The sequence below is a fragment of the Rana temporaria genome, chromosome 5 (genome assembly GCF_905171775.1).
Source record: "Rana temporaria chromosome 5, aRanTem1.1, whole genome shotgun sequence".
Taxonomy (NCBI): Eukaryota; Metazoa; Chordata; class Amphibia; order Anura; family Ranidae; genus Rana; species Rana temporaria.
In genome coordinates, this window is record NC_053493.1 from 230419449 (window position 1) to 230444065 (window position 24617).

The window sequence follows — 24617 nt, forward strand, 5'->3', positions numbered from 1 at the left end:
ATATCCTATGTGAGTCACAGAACCAAACTGTGGTTCCTAAAATGAAAAGGCTTAGCACTAAAAGATTGGGGAGGTGCACCAGGAGGTGTGGGAGGCTTGTTGCACAGCAAAGGATTAAAAAAATATGACCCCTGTACTTTCTCTGGTAGGCCTATAACGTGTAGGTTACAAAATCTATTTTCAAGATCCTCCTGTTTCTGCTGCAAAGCCTATAGTTGGAGATGATGCTGATCAGATATGTGCTCTATAGGATTTAACTGCTTTTCCACAGTACTAATCCTAGTTGTATTCTCTGTAACTCTATCTATCAGTTTCTGTAACTTATGCTGAATCAAAGAATAATCTATCCTATATTATTATTATTATTATTATTATTATTATATCCATATAGTCAAAGTATTCTGGGACTGATACTTGGAAGGAGCAGAGATGGCAGCCTGAGAGTCCTCTACTTCCAGCCATGTGGTAAGTGGCTGATGGGGAGAAATTCCCTCCATGCTCCATCTGTGCTGCTACAAGCCTCTATACTGCACACAAAGAACTGGAGAACTGCTCCCAGTCTTTTTTTTGTTTACATCGCAAAAATAAAAATAAACTTAGTGGTGATCAAAAAACACCAAAATAAAGCTCTATTTGTGTGGGAAAAAAATAGTTTTTTTATTTGGGTACAGTGTTACGTGACCGCGCAATTTTCAGTTAAAGTGGGTCTTATCTTTACAAAGAGTTTTGGCCACACATTTCTATTACACTTAGCCTGGTTGGAGAGTGAGACTATGGCCTTGGAACTTTTACTGCATCTGTGGTCCTCCAACAGCCCATTTAGGAGGATCGCAAGACAAGACAGCCAATACTGAAGGCTGGAGACTCTAGATGCCAAGAGCCCTGCTGTGGCTCATGTCAATGTCACAGAAGTACCAGCTATAGTGCAAGTGACGCTCTGAGGTTCACACAAATGTGCAGGCAGTGCCCGCCTTGTAGTGCATATTCGTGTATATGCATTGGCTAATTTTGACACCTGGCCTATATAAATGCACCTTGGCCTGTCTCTGGATTTGTTTGGCCTCCTGCTTATCTACCTGATTCTACGTTGCTGACCTCTGCTTGTATCCTGACCATTTTCTGCCTGCCATCATCCATCCCTGTATCTTACGTCTGACAAGCCAGATCAGCAACAGACGGTAAGATACAGAAATGGATGGCAGGCATAGAATGGTCGGGATACATGCAGAGGTCAGCAACGTACAGGGGAAGGACCAGCAGGGACCAGGTAGCATGCAGAGCAGGACAGGTTAATAACTGGATCCCTGCTGGTCCTTCCCCTGCTGAGTGCTGCCAGTCCCTTTTCACCTGCTAACTGCCAGCTGCCTGTCAAGCACCTGCCACCTGCTGTCTGCCAAATCCTGGGTCTGCTGTCTCTGCTGCCATCTGCTGTTCCAGCGATCTGACCCGTCTCTGGCAATGCATCTGCTACCCACTGCCTCATCTTACAGAACATCCAATAGGCACTCATACCTCACTGCACTCTGGCAGCCACTGTCGCAACATCAGTGGTCTTAGAGCCAAAGTGTACAAGAGGCCTCCATCTACATGTCAGGCTCTGCCACAAGGTACATGACAGACAGAGGGAGTTGTCCCCTAAAGAATTTCCCCTTTACCTTATAAATAATAATAAAATAATAAAACATAGAGATATCTCACAGCTTGAGAAAGCAGACACAAGAAATATTGTATTGTTTCATGATACCCTATTCCCAATAACCATGTTATTAAACAATGATTCAAATTCTTGGGAATAGCAGTATTGAGTGGTGGGGGGCAAACAGGGAGCTTGTGACTGCTATGTTCTTCAGCTATCTCAATGACAGGAATGATGACAGCGTCACTTCTGTCAGAATGACCTGGTCCACAACAGCTGATGTGGGGAAAATTGTGCTTTTTGCTCCCTCCAATAGTAGCTTACTGTGGACAGAAGAGACAAAGGTGCCCACTGAGAACACACCTTCTCAGTACAGGCTCCTCTCTCACTGATATAGATGATCTGCTTTATGCACTCCTACACAGCCAGACTGCACTGTAACACCCCTGGCTCAACCCTTGCTGACCCTTCAGGTTGTACCAAAAAATACAGTAGCCACCCTGGTAAGTAATTTCCCCCTGTGGTTGGCTGCATGGGGTTATTGTTGCAGGGATATTATATAGTCTTTGGGTTGGGCAGGCAGACAAGGCTAATTCTCAGGCCCTCTATATCAATAATATATTCCTTGTTAATTACAAGGACAATAATAAAGATAATTATTTTTGGTTGTTATTAGGGTTGTCCCGATACCGATACTAGTATCGGTATCGGGACCGATACCAAGCATTTCCCCGAGTACTTGTACTCGGGGAAAATGCTCCGATACTTTACCAATACCTGACTCTCCCTCCATGCTCCTGTGTCCCCCCTCCGTGCCGCTGCTGTTCTGCTCTCCCCCTCCGTGCCGCTGCCGTCCTCTGTTCCCCCCCTCCGTGCCGCTGCAGTCCTTTGTTCTCCCCCTCCATGCCGCTGCCATCCTTTGTTCTCCTCCTCCGTGCCGCTACCATCCTCTGTTTTGCTCTCCCCCTCCGTGCCGCTGCTTCCCCCCTCCGTGATCTGTGTCCCCCCTCCGTGCCGCTGCTTCCCCCCTCCGTGATCTGTGTCCCCCCTCCGTGTCCTCCTCCGCCCCCTCTGTCAGGATGGAGAGCGGTGGTATGAGCCGCTAAACCCGGCTCCTACCTTTTCTGAATGAACAGAGTCCGTGATCACGGACTCTGTCAATACATATGACTGAGCATTGTAAACTGTGTTTATGATGCTTCAGTTTATGAATGGATAGGAGCCTCTGTCTCCTGTCTATTCATTTCCAGTGCAGCTGAGAAAGGGACTGGGGAATCTGTGTCCCTAGTCCCTTTCTCTGTCTTAAAGGGGAGATGTCAGAGGTCTGTTAAAACCCCTGATATCTCACCCAAGCCCCCAACAGGGCTAATTAAAAAAAAAATTAAAAAAAATTGCAATAAATAATTAAAAAAATAAAATGTAAATAATAATAATAATAATAATAATAATAATAATAATAATAGAAAAAAAAAACACACACTGACAATCCACTACCCCCCCCCTAAAAAAAAATCACTGTAAAAAAAAATAGTAAAAAATAAAAATTGTGTATAAAAAAATAAATAAAATACTGTCACATGACATTAAAAAAAAGTATCGGTATTCGGTATAGGCAAGTACTTGAAAAAAAGTATCGGTACTTGTACTCGGTCTCAAAAAAGTGGTATCGGGACAACCCTAGTTGTTATGTTTTTAAATCATCATAGGTATTGAGCATCCCAATATGAGATATTTAATAGAGCTGAAATGTTTTTATATATATATAAGGGAATATGTTCACTCTGTGCTTGAAAATCAGAAATTGTTAGCACATAAATCTTCTTTAAAAAAATAAATTCTATATTTGAGATAATAATATTTACAAAAGATTTGTCTTTGTGGTAGCTAATTGTTATATCTTATACACTGTGCACACATGTTTCTTGTGAGATACATTTACAAATACTTTATAACATTTGTTCAGTGTTAAATCTGGGAACATTTCCCAAACCGCCTACATCATTCCAACAATTTTATAAGTATTGAAAGGACTCCCATTGTCTTAGTCCTTTGATCTTTCACTATCATTGCAATGTTAAAAGTAATCCATTTCTGCTTTAGCGTGGCTGCTGTCTTCAAAGCTACATGTAAAATGTGTGTGACCTATTCAAAGGAATATTACTTTCAGGCAATTAGTTTGTTGAAAACTTTCTGTTCAGAGCTGACAGTTGAAATATAACGCAGGATCAGCATTGAGGATCAGGACTATTTCTAAGCTGTGTTTTGTGCTGTGTGACCTCTCGGAATGGGAATGTGATGTCCTGTGGGCACACAAGAAAGCTTGGCTTGTTACACTTTCATGCATATTTAGGAGGTTGTTCTGTATGCATCTAAAGGTGACATTTACAAGTGAACTCCGGGAGGTACGTAATTGACCACACAGGAATAAATTATTGTTTTAAGCATGTTTAACAAAATTATTGTCTTGTAATGTCGTGTGGGAATATATACATAAATGCTCTCAGCCATTTACATTTTGAAACCGTTTAATAATACAATTTGTGGTTTTAAATATTTCATATGAGCATAATTTCAGTGCTTTTAGCAGGTTCATACATTTAAACTGTTCTGGATGTCTATTTAAGTGCAACAAATGTAGCATTTTTTAAATGTTAGTCGTGAGGTGATAATGTTTTTACTTTAGCAATATTTGCAAATGAACCACTGAGATATGATTAATTATTTGTGTAAGTTATATAAAAACTGCTATGAAGAATAAATCCTCCTTTTGAGTATATGCTTGACATGTGCACACTGAAATATTTCGTTTCGGAATTTAGTTTTCGTCCGAAAAATACATTTATTTAGTTACTCCCGAAATCCATTTTTATTTATTTAGTTTTGTTAAAAAATGCATTCTTCCGAAAATCCAAATTAACCACTTTCCCCCCGGACCATTTGTCAGCCTAAAGACCAGAGGTGTTTTTACAATTTACCACTGCGCTGCTTTAACTGGTAATTGCGCGGCCATACAATGTTGTACCCAAACAAAATTTGCGTCCTTTTTTTCCCACAAATAGAGCTTTCTTTTGATGGTATTTGATTGCCTCTGCAATTTTTAATGTTTGCGATATAAACGGAAAAAGAGCAAAAAAATTGAAAAAAAAATGATATTTTCTACTTTTTGTTATAAGAAAAATCGAACAAACTCAATTTTAGTCATACATTTTGGCCAAAATGTATTCAGCCACATGTCTTTAGTAAAAAAAATGCCAATAAGCGTATATTTATTGGTTTGCGCAAAAGTTATAGCGTCTACAAACTAGGGTATATTTTCTGGAATTTACACAGCTTTTATTTTATGACTGCCTATCTCAATTCTTGAGGTGCTAATAGCAGGGCAGTACAAAACCCCCCAAATGACCCAATTTTGGAAAGTAGACACCCCAAGGAAACTGCTGAAAGGCGTGTTGAGCCCACTTTCATATTTTTTTTTTGTACCAAGTGATTGAATAATGACAAAAAAAAAAAAAAAATTACAAAAAGTTGTAACTAAATGATATATTGCTCACACATGCCATAGTTATATGTGGAATTGCCCTCCAAAATACATTCTGCTGCTTCTCCTGAGTACGGGGATACCACATGTGTGGGACTTTTTGGGAGCCCAACCACGTACGGGGCCCCGAAAACCAAGCACCGCCTTCAGGATTTCTAAGGGCGGAAATTTTTGATTTCACTTCTCACTACCTAAGACAGTTTTGAAGGCCATAAAATGCCCAAATAGCACAAACCCCCCCAAATGACCCCATTTTGGAAAGTAGACACCCAAGGAATCTGCTGAGGGGCATATTGAGCCCACTGAATATTTTTTTTTTTGTACCAAGTGATTGAATAATGACAAAAAAAAAAATAAAAAAAAAAATTACAAAATGTTGTAACTAAATGATATATTGCTCATACATGCCGTGGTTATATGTAGAATTGCACCCCAAAATACATTCTGCTGCTTCTCCTGAGTACGGGGATACCACATGTGTGGGACTTTTTGGGAGCCTAGCCGCGTACGGGGCCCCGAAAACCAAGTACCGCCTTCAGGATTTCTAAGGGCGCAAATTTTTTATTTCACTCCTCACTACCTATCACAGTTTTGAAGGCCATAAAATGCCCAAATAGCACAAACCCCCCCCCCCCAAATGACCCCATATTGAAAAGTAGACACCCCAAGCTATTTGCTGAGAGGCATGTTGAGTCCATGGAATATTTAATATTTTGGGGGCCCAGAAAACCAAGCACCAACTTCAAGATTTCTAAGGGCGCAAATTCTTTATTTCACTCCTCACTACCTATCACAGTTTTGAAGGCCATAACATGCCAAGATGGCACACAACCCCCCCCAAATGACCCCATTTTGGAAAGTAGACACCCCAAGCTATTTTCTGAGAGGCATGTTGAGTCCATGGAATATTTTATATTTTGCCACCAGTTGCTGGAATATGACAAACTTTTTTATTTTTTTTATTTTTTTGCACATAGTTGTTACTAAATGATATATTGCTCACACATGCCATGGTTATATGTGGAATTGCACCCCAAAATACGTTCTGTTGCTTCTCCTGAGTACGGGGATACCACATGTGTGTGACTTTTCGGGAGCCTAGCCGCGTGCGGGACCCCGAAAACCAAGCACCGCCTTCAGGATTTCTAAGGGCGCATATTTTTGATTTCACTCCTCGCTGCCTATCACAGTTTCGGAGGCCATGGAATTCCCAGATGGCACTAAACCCCCCCAAATGACCCCATTTTGGAAAGTAGACACCCCAAGCTATTTGCTGAGAGGTATGGTGAATATTTTGCAGATCTTGCTTTTTGTCACAAAGATTTGAAAAAAAAAAATATATATATATATATATATATATATATATATATATATATATATATATATATATATATATATATATATATATATATATATATATATATATATATATATATATATATTTTTTTTTTTTTTTCAATTTTCAAATCTTTGTGACAAAAAGCAAGATCTGCAAAATATTCACCATACCTCTCAGCAAATAGCTTGGGGTGTCTACTTTCCAAAATGGGGTCATTTGGGGGGGGTTTTGTGCCATCGGGGCATTCCATGGCCTCCGAAACTGTGATTGGCAGTGAGGAGTGAAATCAAAAATGTACACCCTTAGAAAGCCTGAAGGCGGTGCTTGGTTTTTGGGGTCCCGTACGCGGCTAGGCTCACAAAAAGTCTCACACATGTGGTATCCCCGTACTCAGGAGAAGCAGCAGGATGTATTTTGGGGTGTAATTTCACATATGCCCATGGCATGTTTGAGCAATATATCATTTAGTGACAACTTTGTGCAAAAAAAAAAAGAATAATAATAATTCTCTTTCCCACAACTTGTGTCAAAATATAAAATATTCTATGGACTCGACATGCCTCTCAGCAAATAGGTTGGGGTGTCTAATTTCCAAAATGGGGTCATTTGGGGGGGTTTTGAACTGTCCTGGCATTTTATGAACAACATTTAGAAGCTTATGTCACACATCACCCACTCTTCTAACCACTTGAAGACAAAGCCCTTAGTGAGACTTTTTGTTTACATGAAGACATATTTTTTTTTGAAAAAAAAATTGTGTTGAACCCCAAACATTATATATTATTTTAAAGCAAAGGCCCTACAGATTAAAATGGTGGGTGTTGCATTTTTTTTTCCACGCAGTATTTGCGCAGCGATTTTTCAAATGCATTTTTTTGGGCAAAAATACATATTTTTTCATTTTAATGCACTAAAACACACTATATTGCCCAAATGTTTGATGAAATAAAAAAGATGATCTTAGGCCGAGTACATAGATACCAAACACGACATGCTTTAAAATTGCGCACAAATGCGCAGTGGCGACAAACTACATACATTTTTAAAAGCCTTTAAAAGCCTCTACGGGTTACCACATTAAATTTACAGAGGAGGTCTACTGCTAAAATTACTACCCTCGATCTGACCTTCGTGGTGATACCTCACATGCATGGTACAATTGCTGTTTACATATGACGCCAGACTGACACTTACGTTTGCCTTTGCGCGAGAGCAGGGGGGGACAGGGGTGCTTTTTTTATTTTATTTTTTTTTTATTATTTCATTTGCTTTTTACATTTTATTTTAAACTGTTTCTTACTTTTTTTATTATTTTTATAATTTTTATTGTTATCTTAGGGCATGTAAATATCCCTTATGATAGCAATAGTTAGTGACAGGTACTCTTTTTTGAAAACATTGGGGTCTATTAGACCATAGATCTCTCCTCTGCCCTTAAAGCATCTGACCACACCAAGATCGGTGTGATAAAATGTTTTTCCACTTTCCCAATGGCGCGGTTTATATCCGAGGAGGGGACATTCCCACCCACTGCTTGTAAAAGCAGTTTAGAGGCTAATTAGCCACTAGGATTGCTTTTACATGAAAGCCAACCGCTGGCTGAAAAGAATGATACCAAGATGATACCTAAACCCACAGGCATCATTCTGGCATAACCATTCAAAGTCCAGCAACATACCATACGTTGATGGTTCTTGTCGGACATGTATTGTAATCTTTTTTTTTTCGTGCAGCCTGTTGGCTGAACGAAAAAAAAGAGATTGATCGGTGGGTATGCCCACCATTAGAATACCTCCCTTCATCCACCCACTTCTAATGATGGGCATACATGCACCATTTATATATGCCGAAGCATGGGGGCATCCTCCCGCAAAAAAGTTATGGCGCATACACACGGTCGGACTTTTCCACGGGCAAGCTTCCGACGGAATTTCGACCGTATGTACGCGGCATTAGGAGCAAAAATCGCTCCTCCGCCCCTAATGCCCCCATGCTTCGGCATATATGCTCTTTTTTTAACTGTGGTGGTGAAATCACCTCCCACAGTGTTGGAGTCGCGGCTTTATGTATCGTGGGAGCAAACGCTGTTGCTGTCACGCTAAATAAATCTGTGCTGCAACTGAATGGCGTACCTGCTAAGCAAATGATGGTTAACATTATAACTAAGTAACATTACATTTTAACAGTAAGGTCATACCATACCATACCTGCAAAGCAAATACCAAAAAAAAAAAAAACAGTAAAAAATAAAACATTTTTTTAACGCAACCTGTGCCTAAAAAATATACATGCCGAAGCATGGGGGCATCCTCCCGCAAAAAAAAGTTATGCCGCGTACACACGGTCAAACTTTTCCACGGGCAAGCCTCCGTCAGAATTTCGACCGTATGTACGCGGCATTAGGAGCAAAATCGCTCCTCCGCCCCTAATGCCCCCATGCTTCGGCATATATGCTCTTTTTTAACTGTGGTGGTGAAATCACCTCCTACAGCGTTGGAGTCACAGCTTTATATATTGTGGGAGCAAACGCTGTTGCTGTCACGCTAAATAAATCCGCGATGCAACTGAATGGCGTACCTGCTAAGCAAATGATGGTTAACAATAAAACAAACATTACAGTATAACATACCATACCTGCAAAGCAAATACAATAAAACATTGTAAAAATAGAGAGAATAGATATAGAATAGTGAGTGGACCGTAGAGAGTGAACATAAGAGAACAATAAAGAGAGGAGAAAAATACAACCACAACTATTTTTGGATTTTTTATTTTATATTTTTTTTGTGTGTTTTTTTTATTTTTTTCCCCACTTTTTTCACTTTTATAAAAACTGTAAGAAAACTGTAAACTGAACGTTGCATATTATGGTCTCTCAAAATGTGATGGCCATCACATATTCCGAGACCCTGTGTTGATGTGCCTAGGACTGTGTGGTGCTGTACCCTACGCTAAAACTCAACTAGTGTGTGGTAGCGTTTGAAACATACACCAATGCAGAGACCAGGTTGGTCAGGACAGTCGGGACAATAAAAGCGGGTGTCATGCCTAAATCCGAGTTTGCTGCAGACACGACATCTTCTTTGGCGTTTTTTTTGGGTAGGGGTACCAGGGATGACAAAAGGAAAATGCCTCTCATACAGCCGGCTCACTGCATTTGCGTTGGGAAGGTGGGGCACAGCACCATCTGGAAACAGAAGGGCTTCTTCCTGGAATTTTAGGAAGGATCCAGTCCATCCTGAAGCTCTGTATAGCACATGAGCGTTCAGCAAAGCCAATTGAAATAAATAAACAGACACTTTTTTGTACCAGCGTCTGGACTTCCGGGCAATTAGGTACGGCGCCAACAACTGGTCATTGAGGTCCACCCCTCCCATGTTAAGGTTGTACTCGTGGATACAGAGGGGTTTCTCCACAACACCAGCCGCCGTAGGAATTTGGACTGCCGTGTCTGCGTGAAGCGTGGACAGAACGAAAACATTCCGTGAATCCCTCCACTTCACTGCTAACAAATTATTACACTGTAAGCAGGCTCTCTCCCCCTGACTAAGACGAGATTCTACAAGCCGTTGGGGGAAGCCCCGGCGATTAGGTCGCACGGTGCCACATGCGCCAATTCCATAATCAAAAAGGTGACTAAAAAGTGGCACGCTTGTGTAAGAATTGTCCACGTACAAGTGGTACCCCTTTCCGAATAAGGGTGACACCAATTCCCACACTATCCTACGTTACTGTCTTTTCCCTCGTAAACCATAAAGCTAGATGCATAGCCTGTTGCCCTGTCACAGAGCTTATACATCTTGACCCCGTATCTGGCACGCTTGCTGGGAAGGTATTGTTTGAATGACAAGCGGCCAGAAAACTTAACCAGGCACTCATCAACGCAGACAACTTGATGGGGATTATACAAGGCTGCAAACCGTTCGTTGAGGTGGTTTACGAGGGGCCAAATTTTGTAGAGCCGATCGAATCCAGGGTCTCCCCGAGGACGACAGAGTTCATTGTCACTAAAATGCATGAACCGCAAGATCTGCTTGTATCGTGTCCTGGTCATGGAGGCAGAGAAAATGGGCATATGGTGAACTGGGTGCGTGGACCAATACATCCGCAGCTCACTCTTTTTAGTAATGCCCATGATGAGGGAAAGGCCCAGAAAGATCTTAAATTCGGAAACCGTAATTGGCTTCCAATCTCTGGCAAGGGACAGCTGGGGATTAGCGGCGATGAATTGACCAGCGTACAAATTGCTTTGGTCCACAATAGATCTATAGAGATCTTCGGTGAAATACAGCGAATAAAAATCCAGTGACGTAAAATCAACTGTATTCACCTGAATTCCGGGTTGGCCAGTGAATGGGGGAAGTACGGGTGCTGCAGAAGTGGTGGGTACCCAATCAGGATTGGCGAATGCAGCAGGAAGGGCACTATGGGGACAGGCCTGTCTTTGTCGTCTTCTTCTTGGTGGCAGCGGGACACTACTCGTGCTTGCCACCTCTCCAGCTTGAACTGCACTTATGGGACTCGCCACGTCACCAAGTGTTACTGCAGTGCTGGATGTATGACCAGGATGTACTAGGCCGCTGGTGCTTGCCAGTTCACCAGAAGGAATAGCGGCGCTAGTACTTCTCTGCTCCATACGAGAGCCCTGCGGTTCTTGCACCTCAGCGACAGCAGAAGATCGGGGTCTGGTACGCCTGACCCTAGCAGGGACCACAACTCCGTCGTCAGAGCTATCTGTCAGGGAGCCACTGTCGTTTACAGGATTGTATTCTGAGCAAGAATTTGACAGATGCGTGACCTCCTCCTCACTATCTGTCAGGCTCATAAACAAGTAGGCCTCTTCACCACTGTACCATCGATTTGCCATGTTGGGCTCTAAATTTAGGGGTACAGTGGTGAGATTCACAGGCAAAAAAAGCACCTGACCTGTTAGTGACTGAGTCAAGCGCTACCAAAAAACTGTTAGCGATCGCAGAGATCAGGCCTGACCCTGCGAACGCTGCAGATATGTGTTTTTGTGTTTTGTGTCAGTGATCGATCGATCAATACTGCACTTCGGTGGGCTGGGCTGGGCGAAGGGGCTAAACGCAGGTGCTAGCAGGTATCTGGGCTGATCCCGCTAACAATGCGTTTTTGGGAACCCTAAACTGCAGGGAACGCTAGTATAGATCTGATCAGATCAGGTATCGATCCGTTCAGATACTATACCACTAAAGGGAGGCGTATGGTGCGTGCGTGGGTGTTAGCGCTACTGGCACTAATCTGACGCTGCCTGGGGCAACGCAGACCCTATCTGGCGCTAAAACCAAACTTTGATCACCCGCCGGGCGATCAGGGGGTTAAAACTTTATTGCAAAAAATATGGCGGGTGCCTTGATGCTATAAAAAAATGAACAAGCTAAACTGCGTCACCCGTGACACTTATACTGTGATCACTGGTGACAGGGGGTAATGAAGGGGTTAAACCTTTATTGGGGGGGTTAGGGGGGGTCCCTAGACTTTTTAGGGCCTAAGACTAATTACCCTAACAATTAGTTTAGTCACTAATGACACTAGTACAGCGATCAAAAAAAAATCTGATCGCTGTACTGGGTGACACAGTGACAGGCAGTGAATGGGTTAATTTGGGGGGTGATCGGGGGTGAATTGTGTGCCTACGTGACCTGGTGTTATGCCGCGTACAGACGGTCGTTTTTTGTGATGAAAAAAAACCGACGTTTTAAATCATGAAATAAAACGACGTTTTTGAAACATCATTTTCAAAAACGATGTTGCCTACACACCATCGTTTTTTTCACAATGCTCTAGCAAAGCGAGGTTACGTTTCACCACTTTTTTCCATTGAAACTAGCTTCTGGGCATGCGCGGGTTTAAAAACGTTGTTTTAAACGTCGTTGTTTGGTACACACGGTCAATTTCTGTGAAACAAAAAACGACGTTTTGAAAAACGACACAAAAAATTCGAGCATGTTCGAATTTTTTTTTGTCGTTTTTCAGAAGACATAAAACAACGTTTTCTCCCACACACGATCATTTTAAATGACGTTTTCAAAAACATTGTTTTTTTTCATCACAAAAAACGACCGTCTGTACGCGGCATCAGTGTAGTGTTGTGCAACTCACGGTTAGAGAGCAGTACTTCCCCTGTCAATGTTTACAAAACATAGACAGGGGAAAACAACCATTGGCCAGGAGTGATCACCAGGTCCAGGCCAGATTTTATCGGCCTGGACCTGATGATTGATCAGTTCTGAAACTAATCTGATCGTCGGGAACGGCGGGGGGGCGCGCGCGCCCCCTTGCCGTTCACACGTCCGACGTTATACTACGGGCTCTCGCCCAGGAGAGCCGACCTGCCGCCATAGAATGACGGCGGCTGGTCAGGAACTAGTTAATTAACCACTTCCATACCGGGCACTTACGCACCTTCCTGCCCAAGCCAATTTTCAGCTTTCAGCACTGTCGCACTTTGAATGACAATTGCGCGGTCGTGCTACACTGTACCCAAATTTTTTTTTATCATTTTGTTCCCACAAATAGAGCTTTCTTTTGGTGGTATTTGATCATCTCTGCGGTTTTTATTTTTTGCGCTATAAACAAAAGAAAAGCGACAATTTAAAAAAAAAACACAATATTTTTTACTTTTTTATTTAATAAATATCACAATTTTTTTTTTAAAAACATTTTTTTTCCTCAGTTTAGGCCGATACGTATTCTTCTACATATTTTTGTTAAAAAAAATAAATAAAATCGCAATAATCATATATTGATTGGTTTGCGCAAAAGTTATAGCATCTACAAAATAGGTGATAGATTTATGGCATTTTTATTTTATTAATTTTTTTACTAGTATTGGCGGCGATTTGCGATTTTTTTTACTGTCACCGTGACATTGCGGTGAACACATCGGACACTTTTGACACGTTTTTGGGACCATTCACATTTATACAGCGATTAATGCTATAAATATGCATTGATTACTGTGTAAATGTGACTGGCAGGGAAGGGGTTAACCACTAGGGGGCGTTGAAGGGGTTAATATGTTCCCCAAGATGTGTTATAACTGTAGAGGGGAGGGGACTCTCAAGGGGAGGAGACCGATGTGTGTTCCTCTGTACTGGGAACACACATTGGTCTCCTCACCGCTGACAGGAGGTGGATCTGTGTGTTTACACACACAGATCCACACTCCTGCCGTGATTACCGACAATCGCGGGCACCCGGCGGCAATCGCGGCCGCCGGGCACCCGAGCCGGGTCACGAGTGTCGCCGCGGGAGCGCGCCCTAGATCGCCGGGAACGCAGAAAGGCATATGATGTCCACCCGGATCGAGGAGGGGTTCCTGCCGCCGTCATTTCACAATGACGCGGTAGGGATGTGGTTAAGGTCGAATCTGTCATTGAAGGCTTATGGTGTCTGTCAAAAGTTAAGAAGATTTGACGGAGCAGCTAAACTGTACAACGCTGCAATCATACATTTCCGGTCGAATGTTCTGCCTACAAGCTATAGAAGAATTATAATGTTGCATGACACTAGTAATAATTATATTTATAAATTATAATTACTAGTCAACCAACATTCAAATTCTTCTATAGCCTTTTGGCCGAGCATTTGACCATAAATGTATGATTGAAGCGTTGTACAGATTAGCTGCTTGTCGAATCTTCTTAGAACATTCGACAGACACCATAAGCCTTCAATGACAGATTCAATGTTTGTATGTTTTTCTCTGCTTCGTCGAATCTTCGTCGTTCATGTTAAATGGTCTACCCCAGTGATGGCGAACCTTTTTGAGCCCGAGTGCCCAAACCGCGACAAAACCAACTTATTTCTTTCAAAGTGCCAACACAGAATTAAACCTGCCAGCGTCTCTGTACAGAGGATGGGACTGATCATCCCTCTTAATTCACCCCAAAAGGACCAAAAATTTACGTTTCAGCCAAATTTGTTCAGAATGTAGGTTTCAGAATTACATTCGGTTACTGCACAATGAAAACATACTGCACACTGAAAAATGACTGCACACTGAAAACATACTGCATAATGAAAACATACTGCACACTGAAAACTGACTGCATAATAAAACATACTGCACACTGAAAACTGACTGCATAATAAAACATACTGCACACTGAAAACTGACTGCACACTGAAAACTGACTGCACACTGAAAACTGACTGCATAATAAAACATACTGCACACTGAAAACTGACTGCACACTGAAAACATACTGCATAATGAAAACATACTGCACAATGAAAACTGACTGCATAATAAAACATACTGCACACTGAAAACTGACTGCATAATAAAACATACTGCACACTGAAAACTGACTGCACACTGAAAACTGACTGCACACTGAAAACTGACTGCATAATAAAACATACTGCACACTGAAAAATGACTGCACACTGAAAAATGACTGCACACTGAAAACTGACTGCACACTGAAAACTGACTGCATAATAAAACATACTGCACACTGAAAACTGACTGCACACTGAAAACTGACTGCATAATAAAACATACTGCACACTGAAAAATGACTGCACACTGAAAAATGACTGCATACTGAAAACTGACTGCATAATAAAACATACTGCACACTGAAAAATGACTGCACACTGAAAAATGACTGCATACTGAAAAATGACTGCACACTGAAAAATGACTGCACACTGAAAAATGACTGCACACTGAAAACTGACTGCACACTGAAAACTGACTGCACACTGAAAACTGACTGCATAATAAAACATACTGCACACTGAAAACTGACTGCACACTGAAAACTGACTGCATAATAAAACATACTGCACACTGAAAAATGACTGCACACTGAAAAATGACTGCATACTGAAAACTGACTGCATAATAAAACATACTGCACACTGAAAAATGACTGCACACTGAAAAATGACTGCATACTGAAAACTGACTGCACACTGAAAAATGACTGCACACTGAAAAATGACTGCACACTGAAAACTGACTGCACACTGAAAACTGACTGCACACTGAAAACTGACTGCACACTGAAAACTGACTGCATAATAAAACATACTGCACACTGAAAACTGACTGCACACTGAAAACTGACTGCATAATAAAACATACTGCACACTGAAAACTGACTGCATAATAAAACATACTGCACACTGAAAACTGACTGCACACTGAAAACTGACTGCACACTGAAAACTGACTGCATAATAAAACATACTGCACACTGAAAACTGACTGCACACTGAAAACTGACTGCATAATAAAACATACTGCACACTGAAAAATGACTGCACACTGAAAAATGACTGCATACTGAAAACTGACTGCATAATAAAACATACTGCACACTGAAAAATGACTGCACACTGAAAAATGACTGCACACTGAAAACTGACTGCACACTGAAAACTGACTGCATAATAAAACATACTGCACACTGAAAACTGACTGCACACTGAAAACTGACTGCATAATAAAACATACTGCACACTGAAAAATGACTGCACACTGAAAAATGACTGCATACTGAAAACTGACTGCATAATAAAACATACTGCACACTGAAAACTGACTGCACACTGAAAACTGACTGCATAATAAAACATACTGCACACTGAAAAATGACTGCACACTGAAAAATGACTGCATACTGAAAACTGACTGCATAATAAAACATACTGCACACTGAAAAATGACTGCACACTGAAAAATGACTGCACACTGAAAACTGACTGCACACTGAAAACTGACTGCATAATAAAACATACTGCACACTGAAAACTGACTGCATAATAAAACATACTGCACACTGAAAACTGACTGCACACTGAAAACTGACTGCATAATAAAACATACTGCACACTGAAAAATGACTGCACACTGAAAAATGACTGCATACTGAAAACTGACTGCATAATAAAACATACTGCACACTGAAAAATGACTGCACACTGAAAAATTACTGCACACTGAAAACTGACTGCATAATAAAACATACTGCACACTGAAAAATTACTGCACACTGAAAAATAGCTGCATAATGAAAAGTTACTGAACAATGATTACCTGTAATTCAGTCCCCTTCTGCAAACCACTCAGTCCTGTCGAGGAAGGTCTCTCTGCTGGTGCTGCTGACCGGAGAAGGGGGGGCCATCACAGAAAGCCTGCTCTGTGATGGCTCTTGTCAGAGTCACAGCAGCTCTGGTCCTGACAGAGGAGAAGCAGGCTCTCTACAACACGGCAAATGCAGGGAACAGAGCCGAGCAGAGCACACTCCCGCCCACCTCAATACAGCACAGCCACGCTTTCATCTCTGCCTGCATCTTCTTGTCAAATGTGGCGGGCTGCAGGAGGAGGGCGGGTAACAGCAATACTGATTGGCTGGTGGGTGAAGCAAATATTAGAAGCGCAGATCTGATTATTTCGGCAGCTAGCCGCTGATTGGTGGGTGCAGTGTGGATTGGATTAGCGTGCGTACGTCACCCCCCCCCGTCGCTTATTCTTTGTCACTCCCACTCAGGTACGTCACCGCTAGCCAATAGATAGAACTATGGGGGATGTAGTTTGCAGTGCGGTGTGGACAATTAGATTTTCCACTGTATGCTTTCATTTCATGGCGTGCCCACCGAAACAGCTTGCCGTGCCGGGAGCGGCACGCGTGCCACGCGTTCGCCATCACTGGTCTACCCCAACACTGTCTCTAAAATGTCAAATCTTTTCTCTCTATGTCGAATCTTTCCTCTCTATGTAGAATAATCTTGGACTAATAGAATTAAGGTTAGACACATTCGACCGCAGGTTCGATAGACACAGATCACAGTCACAGTCAGCGTCATTTCGAATCTCCTATCTATATAGAACTATTGTAGCAACGAAAACAGAAATAGAGCATTTTTTTATGTCGGATCTTTCGTATTTTGGATTCTGCGCGTTCGTTTTCGTTTGTTAAAACGATAACGAAAATACCCGAAATTCAGACGAAAATGCATTCGGACTAAAACAAATGCACATGTCTAGTATATGCAAGCATGTATGCCCTGTACACACGATTGGTTCATCTGATGAAAACGAACCGATGGATTTTTTCATCAGATATCCGATGACTTTCATCAGTCTTGCCTACACACCATCGGTTAAAAATACGATCTTGTCCAACGCGGTGACGTAAAACACTACGACATGCTGAGAAAAATAAAGTTTAATGCTCCGGGGGATGCGTCGACTTGATTCGGAGCATGCATGGATTTTTGACCGATGGATTTCCTCGCAGACGATCGTTTTTTCTCTCTCGGTTTTTTAACCATACGAAAATTTTAAATCTGGTTCTATTTTTTTTCACCGATGGGAAGAAAACTGATGGGGCCCACACACAATCGGTTTGTCCAATGAAAGCGGTCCATCGGTCCGTTTTCATCAGACGAACCGATCGTGTGTATAGGGCATTAGAGTTGTGTTAGTCCTACTAATACTGATCATACTGTACATTACTTGTGATAAGTCAATATCTTAAAATATGCTATGCCAGCTATTGACTCATTCAGTATTCTTTATGCCCTGTACACACGATCGGTTCGTCTGATAAAAACGGACCGATGGACCATTTTCATCGGACGACCCGATCATGTGTGGGCCCCATCAGTTTTTTTCCCTTCGGTGAAAAAAAATAGAACCTGTTTTAAATTTTCATATGGTTAAAAAAACAATAGAAAAAAACGATCGTCTGTGGGGAAATCCATTGGTCAAAAATCCACGCATGCTCAGAATCAAGTCGACGCATGCCCCGAAGCATTGAACTTAATTTTTCTCAGCACGTCGTAGTGTTTTACGTCACCGCGTTGGACACGATCGGATTTTTAACCGATGGTGTGTAGGCAAGACTGATGAAAGTCAGCTTCATCGGATATCTGATGAAAAAATCCATCGGTTCGTTTTCATCAGATGAACCGATCATGTGTACAGGGCATTAGCCTCCTGGCATATCCACCATGTTTTTAATAAGTCTTAAAAAAATCTTCTGAATTCTCTGTTTGAACTTAAAAGTGCAGTGGCATGTAGTTTGTTTGTCTGATTAGCAGCTATAGTTTTACCATACTTCTGAATATGAATGATGACCATTTTGGACTGAGCAGCCACGTTAACAATGACAATAAAGGCAACACCTTGTCCAAGGAAAAAGTCATAACATCACACACTGTAAAACAGTGTGATAAATGTAAAAAAATACTCAAACTTTTTTCAAATAATGCACAAAAAAAGTTTTGTTTATTTTAACCACTTCAATACTGGACACTTTCACCCCCTTCTTTCACAGGCCAATTTTCAGCTTTTAGCGCTCTCGCACTTTCAATGACAATTGCGCGGTCATGCAACACTCTACCCAAATTACATTTTTATCATTTTGTTCACACTAAAATAGATACGTTGCGTTAATTCAAAGCTGCGCCGGCATATCTTCTTTCTGTATTCAGAAAGCAAGATACGCCGAAATTAGGCTAAGATCCGACTGGCGTAAGTCTCTTACGCCGTCGTATCTTAGGGTGCATATTTACGCTGGCCACTAGGTGGGGCTTCTGCCGTTTTCGGCGTAGAATATGCAAATGACCTAGATACGCCGATTCACAAATGTACGTGCGCCCTGCGGAATTTTTTTACGTCGTTTGCGTAAGGCTTTTCCGGCGTAACGTTGCTCCTGCTTCTATGAGGCGTACGCAATGTTAAGTATGGACGTCGTTCCCGCGTCAAATTTTGATTTTTTTACGTCGTTTGCGTAAGTCGTTCGCGAATAGGGCCGGACGTAATTTATATTCACGTCGAAACCAATACGTCCTTGCGGCGTACTTTGGAGCAATGCACACTGGGATATGTACACGGGCGGTGCATGCGCCGTTCGTAAAAAACGTCAATAACGTCGGGTCACCATCCATTTACATAAAACACGCCCCACTCATCCTCATTTGAATTAGGCGCGCTTACGCCGGCCCCATTTACGCTACGCTGCCGTAACTTAGGAGGCAAGTGCTGTGTGAATACAGCACTCGCCTCACTTACTTACGGCGGTGTAGCGTAAATACGATACACTACGCCGCCATAACAATGCACGATTCTACCTGAATCTAGCCCATTATTTTCTTCTTTCTATTTTGAAAGGGATCCAATTAAATCGAATTTTGTCATAAATTTAAGCCAAAAATGTATTCTGCTACATATCTTTGGTAAAAAAATTCCCGTTAAGTGTATAATAATTGGATTGTGTGATCACCGATAGATGTACGCAGATGATCATGTACAGATATGCGCAGGTGATCACGGACATATGTGTGCATGTGATTTTACTGTTACATATGTGGGGGACAGGTGTTTTTACTGTGTGGGGACACTATTTTGGGAACTTTGTGTGTTTACACTGTGTGGGGACATGTGTGGGGACACTGGGCTGATCAGTGTGTAAAAATCTGTAAAAATACAGAGTATACAGCTCCAGCATCACAGGACAAAGTATACAGCCCCAGCATCACAGGACAGAGTATACAGCTCAGCTTCACGGGACAAAGTTTACAACCCCAGCATCACGGGGGAGAGTATACAACCCCAGCATCACAGGACAGAGTATACAGCTCAGCATTACAGGACAGAGTATACAGCTCAGCATCATATGACAGATTATACAGCTCAGCATCACAGGACAGAGTATACAGCCCCAGCATCACAGGACAGAGTACATACCTTCCAACTTAAGAACTTGAGGCTGATGTAAAAATGCGGCACGTCACTCCAAAAAGTGGGTGTGGCCAGACTGTTATCAGTGGAAGGGGTTTAAGAGGCTCGGTTAAACAAAACCAATCCCCACCATCCCTCTCCCCATCATTACACAGGACCCCTTCCTCAACAATACCCCCCATTGTTACACAGGACCCCCTCCCTCATATTAACCCCATCATTAAACACAGAGAGGTTATTTGTTTAGGGTGGAGAGGCAGGGATGGAGGGTTATTTCTTAGGGTGGAGAGGTGGGGGGTTATTGCTTAGGGTGGAGAAGCAGGGAGGGGAGTTATTGTTTAGGGTGGAGAGGCAGGGAGGGGGGTTCTTGTTTAGGGTGGAGAGGCAGGGAGGGGGGTGTTTAGGGTGGAGCTGCAGGGAGGGGGGTGTTTAGGGTGGAGATACAGGGAGGTGGGGGGTGTTAAGGGTGGAGATGTAGGGAGGTGGGGGGTGTTTAGGGTGGAGATGTAGGGAGAGGGGCTGTTTAGGGTGGAGATGCAGGGAGGGGGGTATTTAGGGTGGAGATGCAGGATGGGGGTGTTTAGGGTGGAGATGCAGGGAGGGGGGTGTTTAGGGTGGAGAGGCAGGGGGGGTATTTAGGGTGGAGATGCAGATGGGTGGTGTTTAGGGTGGAGATGCAGGGAGGGGGGTGTTTAGGGTGGAGATGCAGGGAGGTGGGGAGAGTTTAGGGTGGAGATGCAGGGAGGTGGGGGGTGTTTAGGGTGGAGATGCAGGGAGGGGGGTATTTAGGGTGGACATGTGGGGGGGTGTTTAGGGTGGAGATGCAGGGAGGGGGGTGTTTAGGGTGGAGAGGCAGGGAGGGGGGTGTTTAGGTTGAAGAAACCCCACAGCTTGCAGTCACTGCCACACACCACAACAGTCAGCAGTCCCACCCTCCCCCCTCCATAAAGATCTGCAGCAGCTGAGAAAAGTAAGCAGAGGTGGGGGGGCAGGGTCACGGCAGGACACAGTACTACTCAGGTCACTGCTGAGTGCTGACTGGAACAGTCACTCGGTTTGCCGCTCTGCAGAGGAGTCCGAGGAGGGGGAAGCATGATGCAGGGAGAGAGAGATACATGCAGGGAGGGGGAGCAAATAGTGAAGGTCAGCTGTTGCAATCCAGTCTCCGATCTCTGCACTCACCTAGTGCTCTGGTATACTGTGCCAGATCTGCTCTGTCCCCTTTCCCCCCTTTTTGTATAGCAGCTCTGCTCTGTGTTTGTCCATCCGCTGCATGTGATCCGCTCCCCACCTCACACTCAAAGGTCCCGGACAGTTGCAGGCATGTGTCTGCACTTCTGCTCCACAAGTTGAGCCAGCCGGGAAACTGGAAGTGACGCACAGTTCCAAAAAAGCACTGCCCAATCACCCTCCGATCCTGACTCCCGGCCAATAAAAAAGACAGGACAGGAGCCAGGGACAAATCAACGGAGAGTGGGTGCGGGCACACAGCTTACGCCCTGCACATGCCCTAAACACAGGCAAATCAGCTTCCCAGCTTGCAATCAGCTGATTGCAAGCTGGGAAGCTTCCCATAGACTGCCGTGTGATCGGCGTCCAAATGCTCTTAAAGTGACTTTTTTTTTTTGACAAAAGCTTGGGGGGGCAGCACCCAGGGACCCCCTATGGACGGGCCGCCACTGATTGCATCCCTCCCACAGCTTTGCTCTCTGCCCAGGCTACATTCAGCACAGTGATATCACTCCTATCTTTACTTTATAACCTTTGTGGCTATCAAGGAATATATTTAAAAGAACATTGTGTGCCTGGAGCTCAGCTTTAAAATAATCTTTGGTGTTCCTGTCATGAGGATCATTGTGTAGACATTTTCTTTTATGGGGTTACATTGATTTATTTTTTGTCTCTCTTAATCTCTATTTGTTTTTGATAGAGGCTATAAGATGCCATAACAACACGCAATGCACAGGCATACTCTGCCATTGTCTCCACAGGAAAACCAGCCCTGAGAAATGCCACACAGCTGTGTATGGATCGAGTGAGTGTGGAAAGAAAGGCACTGAATATTGGCTAAAAAAAAAGTTTTTGAAACACAATTTGACTAAATGTAATTTAATTTGGGTTTTTATCAACTTTAAAGATCATTGTCTTGTAATTAACAATGACTTTACTGAAAAATACAGTACATAAAGTTAGAGCGGTCACAATAAGTTCTTCTCAGCCTCTATTATTAATGATAGACCTAGATGATTTTAGTAATACAACTAAACTATGACTAATTTATGATACATTGTTGAATTTGCATGTAATACATAATATATAAACTGATACAATGAATATGATAAAGTCATACCCCTGTATATAATTTAATTGGGTTAGGGCAGTCCATCGATGAGTTTGATTTTTCGTTGTTTAAATGTTTAAATACACTGATTGGTATTGCCGATTATAGCCCACAGCACTGATTGAGCAGAGAAAATCCAACAGGGTGGTTGTACAGAAGTCAATCAATAGGTCGACTTCTGTTCAAGCCCCTTGCTTATAAATGGAGAAAATGTTGTCCGTCCCTGCTTAAAGGGTCACTAAAGGATTTTTTTTTTAGATAAATAGCTTCCTTTACCCCAATGCAGTCCTGGTTTCATGTCCTCATTGTTCGTTTTTGCTGTAATCCTTCTCTGTTCTGCACACTTCCTGGTTGTCTGTTTCCTTATGAAAAAAGCACTGGGAGCTTTCTCTCTGTGGTCTCTAATCAAGAAGGTGTGATTACTGTGTGTCTAAAACCCCTCAGAACCAATCCAGTTTCATTTTAAAAACAAACACTGCCCTCTATTGGCTCTGTGTCTCTGTACTTCACAGAAGCATGAAACTAGATGCATAAACGAAACTGAAACTACAGGTACATTATATGATTGATTTTTATCTATTTTTAATAATTTTTAAAAGGAATCAGTTAATTATTATGTCTCTATACCCTGTAACCAGTCATTTCAGCAAAAAAAATGTTTCCTTTACAACTCCTTCAACTTTGATCCATGTATGGTCCTCTTAGGAGTACAGCCAAAGTGAAATCATAAAGGTGTGAAGAAAATAGCACAGCAGAAGTAGAATAAACAATCCCCCCCAAAAAAACAGGATATAAATAATGCCAGGGATTACCAAATTCTTATATAATCAGTTTTAATGCATAGATTTGATTGTTTTTTACTGACCTTTTTTAGTGATTTTAAATAATGATTTTAAATAATGCATAACTCGCTATAGATGGTTCAGCTGTTTTGTTTAATTAGCACTCTGAAAAAAAGAACAGATTCCTCCATCCATACAAGTTAGGTGGATGGAGGAATTACCCCCCATCTGGATGTTTTATTCTGACAGTGGGATTCTCTTCTGTTAGAAAACAGTGATCAGTGGCTGCAGCTGTTTATTAACACCATTTTTCCAGCTTGTCTGTTCTACAGAAACTGATGTAACAATAAAATCGAGATGGCCACACAAAGATTGACCTTTGACAATAGTTTTTGTTTTATTTTCAATTTGAGCTTATTTGTGTATTGTTTTGTCATTGTTCTTAGTGTTGTGCTTGTCTTTGTGGTTGCGGTTGTTTTTATGTATATTGGGCCGGATTCACATACATCGGCGCATAGTTATACCGGTGTAGCATATCGAATATACGCTACGCCGATGTAGCGCAGAGCGGCGAGCACAGTATTCACAAAGCACTTGCTCCCAACGTTACGCCGGCGTAACGTAAAATCGTAGGCGTAAGCCAGCCTAATTCAAAGTAGGTGGAAGTGGTTGTGATCCATTTAAATGAAGCGTGACCCCATGCAAATGATGGGCCGAAAGAACGGCGCATCCCAGTGCGCATGCTCAGAATCACGTCGAAAATACTCCCTAAGATACGTTGAATCACTGCCTACGAGCCTGAACGTAACCTATGCCCATCCATATTCACGTAATACTACGTAAACGACGTAAAATACGACGGCTGTTCCCTGGTCCATACCTTTGCATGAGTTGCGCCTCATAACTATACGCCGGACGTAAGCCTTACGTAAACCGCATATATTAATGCGCCGGGCGCAAGTACGTTCGTGAATTGCCGTATCTCACTCATTTGCATAATCGAAACGTAAATCAATGGGAGCGCCCCTTGCGGCCAGCGTAAATATGCGCCCACGATACGATGGCATAGGAAACTTACATCGGTTGTAGGAAGCCTATTTTCAGGGGTATCTAGTTCTGTGGGCACGGCGCACAGATACAACGGCACACATCAACACTTACGCGGCGTATCTCGAGATACACAGGCGTAAGTGCTACGTGAATCCGGGCCATTGTGTTTATTTTTTGTATAATTGTTTGCCTTATTTTGTATGTT